Source organism: Euphorbia lathyris, chromosome 1 (assembly GCF_963576675.1).
Source record: "Euphorbia lathyris chromosome 1, ddEupLath1.1, whole genome shotgun sequence".
NCBI classification, from domain to species: Eukaryota; Viridiplantae; Streptophyta; class Magnoliopsida; order Malpighiales; family Euphorbiaceae; genus Euphorbia; species Euphorbia lathyris.
The window spans coordinates 69,773,836-69,779,835 of NC_088910.1; positions in this window are offsets into that span (position 1 = coordinate 69,773,836).

A 6,000-nucleotide genomic window follows, 5' to 3' on the forward strand; every position below is an offset into this window, starting at 1 on the left:
AAAATCCAAGTCTTTTCAACAATAAACTGGAGATTTGATAATCACTGAAATTTACAGAAGGAATCTACAGAAAAGAAATTCAGCATGCAAATACATCAGAAGGAGAAGAAGAATTTTTGAAACAGGATGTCAGACGTGACATATAATTATTTCCATAAAAATTTACCTTTTCCCAAACACATTTACCCCTTTTCTATACACTTAACCCTTCACCAAAATATCATATCTCTTTGTTAAGAAATGTATTCAATTCCTACACTAAACCCAAATAATTTCCTTTTTATCATTCCCTTAAAACACCTACATTTATCTCTCTAAGAAATAGCTAATCAAAGAAAGATATATCAAGAGTAGGATGAAATTATCTTATCCGCCAGGAAGAAATTGTATAATTTTAATATAGTTTTGAAAGTTTCGGTTCATGTGCGTAGTTTTTGTTCATGCGCAGAACCAGAAGTTCGGGCATTCAACCGAAATCATTAGATCCTTAATTTGAGAAAACGCTAAAAAAAAGGGCCTAAAAAAAAGAAAATACCAAAAAAATAAAAAATCCAAAAGAAACAAAAATATAAAAATAATTTCAAAGTTTGGGATGCAGTTCTACTTTTTGATTCCAAATTGAAATTATTTCCAGGTAAGTTTTCAAGCCTTTTGTTGTTTATTTTTAGTCTTGTTTGTTGTTTTATTTTCATCTTTACTTATTTTAAATTTAATTTACATTTGTTTATGATTTTTTAATTTTTAGTTTTTCGAGTTTTAAATCAATAAAAATTTATTTAAGTCATGTTCTAAGTTTGTCCAAGCAAAAGGAAGAAAAAAAATGAATTTCTGAACTTACTGAGAATGTGAATTCTCAGTTGAGAATTTTACTTTCTTTGCCTTATAAATTTCTGAACTTACAGAGAATCTGAATTCTCAGTTGAGAATTCAGAATTTCAAAATTTCAAGGGAAAAAAGAGAAAATAAAAATTTCTGAACTTACCGAGGATTGAAATCCTCGGCCGAGAATCAGAATTCTCTGTAACATCAGCGAAAAAAAAAAATTAGCGTGCTGCGACTACGGCTCAGTATCCTCGGTCGCGACACGGTGAATTCCTGCAGAATCAGACCTGTATTCTTCTTTTCCTGCAGACACAACTTTTCAGAAACGAAAAATTGAGTTTCTTCATCTTTAGGAGGTTTGATTAACATCTTTTCGCATCAAAACAACACCTCCTTTCATCCTAGGATTTTATAAATAAGTTATTGAGGATCAAAGTTCTGTTACATTCTTTTCATCTCTGACAGAATAAATTTCTGATATTCTTATATCTTAATTAACCAGAAACTAAGTTCAGAGAACTTTGCTTCCTTACCTATTTTTCAACACCATGACTTCTGTTTCAGACAATAAACGTCATGACTTATCAGCACGCTATGGTTGTTTCTTTCCGGTGTATAATCATGATGAGGAACGCCGTTATTATCAATTTCGATATACAATGCCCGTCGGGATGTTATATATGGACGAGTTCTTGAATGATGAACTCGGAATAAGCGACGATATGAATCGCTATTTGGAGAAATTGGGGTGGACTAAGTTTGCTCATATGAAATTTCCAATAATTAAAGATTGGATTCTGGAATTTCTCTGTTCTGTACGTTTTGTTAACAAACGTCGGATGCGTCTTAGTTTTCGCCACGACGGCAAAACTTACACATTTGGCTACCCAGAGTTACATGCCTGGTTTGGTTTTCCCCTACGGGATACATCCACACATCGTCCTGGCAGAAATATGACGTCTAGAGACATCTGGCGAATGCTAACTGGTTTTTGGCATTTCAATCCCAGACTCGCCTGTAATAAGAGTATCAAATCCAATTCTATGGTTTATTTACATAAATTCTTGTGTCACAGTTTGTTTGGACGCACTTCTAGTAGTATGGTCCAAGACACAGACCTGTATGTCTTAGGCAACATCTTCCGAGGCAATACCGTGAATTCATCGAAGATTTTGATGGACGGTCTGGTTGCCGCTTCTAGGTTGAAAGGGAGAAAGTCAACGGGATATGGGAATATAATCTGTGGCATTATACTCGGAGCGAAAGGATTAGTCGATGTTCCGTGGACCGATCCAGAACCCTTTCCATTTATGGATTATGAATACATGGAAAATGAGGGCCTGGTTAAAAATGTTTTTAGGATTGGCCCACAATTTCTTTCTGCAGAAGAAAGACAGATCTTCGTGCAAGCGAAGATTGATCGTTATCGGGCTATGCGGATCCCATTTCAACGGGATGACGCTTTAATTTGCCTTTGTGTTGTTTAGTATTTTTGTTTTCACACAGTATGTAAATAGGTTTGTTTGTTTATAATTAAATTCATATTTATTTCATGCAATTATAATAAATCCATTCTTTTTATTATTTCGTCTGAGTACTGGTTTTATGTCTGTTTAAATTTTATCAGAGATAATTAATCGATGACGATAATTCTCAGTTTATATTTAATATCTCATAAATCTATTAAATAAGACATTAATAAGTACATGACTAAATTAAATGTAAATGACTAAATATAGATCCATTTAACTTACATAATTAAATGAACATAAATGCTTCAATCAATTTTTATTCAAAACCTTTGATATTCTTATCTTAATTGAATTAATTATATCATTTATTTTTCCATTAATAAGGACAAACCTTTGGTGTTCCTTATCATTTAATGTTTTACATTTATGTTTTTAAGTACAGATTACATTTTCAAGGAGTTCAGGATATAATTTCTCAAGAAATTACACAAAACAGAGTTAAAATGCAAAATATGGATGATCAGGGGCTGATCCACGGCCGAGAATGTCAAATTCTCGGTAACTTCAGCAGGCACCGCAAGAAAATTCAGAGAAAAATTCTCTGAATACCGCGTGCCGCGGCCGCGGATGGGTATCCTCGGTTGCGACCAGCGGCCTGTAGAGCCACCAGTTCCGGATTTTTGACTTCAATTGAGCCAATTCCTATTCCTTCCATAACTCCTAAACACCTATATTTTACCCCTGTATGTACCTATCCCTTACACAAACCTCACATCACTTTCCATTTTACCCAACTTACACAATCCAAACTCTTCCCCGTACAATTAAATCCACACCATATCACCTTTACTTTTACCAAATTTTTACCTACCCAATATACTTCTTTCCCAACCACACCTTTAAAAGTTTTCCACACCATACCTAAACATAAGACGGTTACTCATTAGGATTCCTTTACCTCTAATAATTTGTTTGCATGTTGAATATGGATCCATTCCGCATCATTTCAGATTCGGAAGGACAGCGGTTCCAATTTATGCAGTTGGGGATGAAGAGATTCGTATTAAAGAGGATGGTATTGAGCAGACCTATTTTTTTGGGGATGACGATATGCATTATGATGATGGAAATGTAGAGCATGCAAAGCACAAGGGCATGTTGTTTCCTACACACACGCACAACAGTATGGTTGGATGATTTTGTTACAAGCATTCCAAAGATGATCCGTGGTGGGAACCAATATCATACTTTAAGGAGAGAACACACGTCAACCCGACGCCGGTTATTATCATTTTTCCATCGTCACGGCGTAGTGACCACACCATCTCCACCGGATTCACGATCACGTAATCAGGTTATATCTAATCTTTTCTTTACTCATTTATTTTGATTTGTTACAATACACCTATTTTATATTATGTTTGGTACACTTTTAATATCTTAATTTGGATACTTTAATTTCATACTTTTTCTTTCTTCATTCGTATGCTTGTTTTCGTACATTTTTTTTTGTGTTTTATCCAATTTTGCACCAATGAGGACATGGTCCAATTTAAGTGTGGGAGGAGATATTACATATATCATTTTATTTTAGTACGAATAAATGCAACGAATAAAGAATAATTTTTAAGCAACAAATACAAATGCAACGTATATTGCTACACTTTTATAAACTTAACATTTTTATACATTTATAAATTAATCATAAGTTAAAATTTTTTATGATTATTTTTAGTTTATCATTATCGATAGAAATAATATATTTCTATACGGGTAATATTTTTCAAAATTTTCACAAATCTTCGACACGATTTTAAGTAAAAATTGTCTCGAGTGAATGTATTTAAGTAAAAAATTCTTTATTTTTAATCTCTATTTTCATATCATGAATTTCATGATACAATAAATCTTATTTTAAATTTTCAATTAGGTTTATAGGCATTAAATTGAACTAACAATTTTTAGCTCGGTTTTGATTTTGTCTTACATTAACACCAATTGAAGTTTTTAAGGAAACTTTAGCCATAATACATGTTGAATTTTAAGTCAATATAGGATGAATGTGCTAACTTTCTTTTTCCCAAGTTACAATTTACAATTCATAATCAATAAATCGTATTCTTAACTTTTGGCCACGATTGAGACCAACCTTATCACAGTCGAGGTATGAAAGGGAAGAAATAAATAAGTGAAGCGTACTTTTGGCCACGATTGCGACCACCCTTATCACAATCGAGGTATGGAAGGAACGTTTAAATAAGAAAAAATTAAGCGTGTTTAAAGTTTAAAGTAACGATTGCGTCCACCCATGCCATGGTCGGTACCTCTTAAGCGAACACAAATAAAATGCATATAAAGTTACGGTCGAGACCACCCTTATCACGGGCGTAACTAAGCAAATAAGTTAAACTTTATACTCATATATAATAATTTAGGTTTGGGAAAGGAAATTTGGTGCTTTGAAATGCCTTGAGATGAAAGACTCAATAACATGCGTGCTTACATCGTCCCGAATACTTCAATTTAAACATTGAAATACAAGACGAATGATATATCGTATTTATACTAAGTTAGTTTGATATTTTGCGTATAAATTTGCCATGCGAAGTTAGTATTTTCGGCTTAACTAATTTGAAAAGGTAAACACAAAGATATATGTTTTATTTTTTTTTATAAAGAGATTAGTTAAGGAATAAATTCAGTGAAATTTTGCTCGGGACTAGCAAAAGATTAAGTGTTGAGATTTGTTAAGCCCAAAATATACCTAAAATATCATTAATATTTACATCATTATTATTACAAATTTATGTTGTTTATATCTGTTTAGATTACTTTTACTCTCAAATATCTTTCTTTCTTGCAAGGTACCTAAATATTTGGTAAAATCCAAATAGGAACGAAAAAGGATCAAAAACAGAAGAAAAACCCTACAAAAGGAGTCAAAGACGACGTAAATCAAAAGCGCCAAGTCAAGGACACGAACGAGAGCAAAGAAGTGAAAAACGCTCTGTGCCGCGACCGCGAATCCACCACCCACGGCCGCGACACGCGTCCTTCAGCTACTTCTCCCCTTCGTCCAAAGCTCAACTTGATGCTCCCCCATTCACGGCCGAGGATTCCCATTCTCGGTAAGTGCAGAAATTCTGCCAAAGTACAATGAACACATATTAAAATCCAAGAAACACGTTCGTTCAAGTGGATAAAGACGTCCTTTCACAACGGACACGACTCTTAACCAACGGATACAATTCTTCACAAAGGACACATCACTTCAGTCACAACCCTTCAACATCTATAAATAAAGAGTTGATATGGAGAGTTATGTGATGTTATGAAATGTTATGTTATGTTATGTTATGTAATGTAATATTGATAGAGAGAGATTAGTGCAGAGTTTATGTAGAAACTCTGACTCAGAAAAGAGTCAGAGTTTAGATTTTATTTCTGTTCAAAGCAATATGCTGTACACACATTGTTTACTCAATAATAACAAGTTTAGTAGCGTTTAGACATTGTTCCAGTTTAGTTTTGCATTTTGGTAGTGGCCGACCGAATCCCTATTACGAAGTTACAGCGAGAAGAATTAGTAAAAGGATCCGCCCCTGAGCCTGACAACCTCTAAGGAAACCCAAGGAAGGGACTGATCATCCGTTCATTTGCACGCCCTCGAAGGGTCCATGCGATTTCACTCTGTAAACTTGTATCA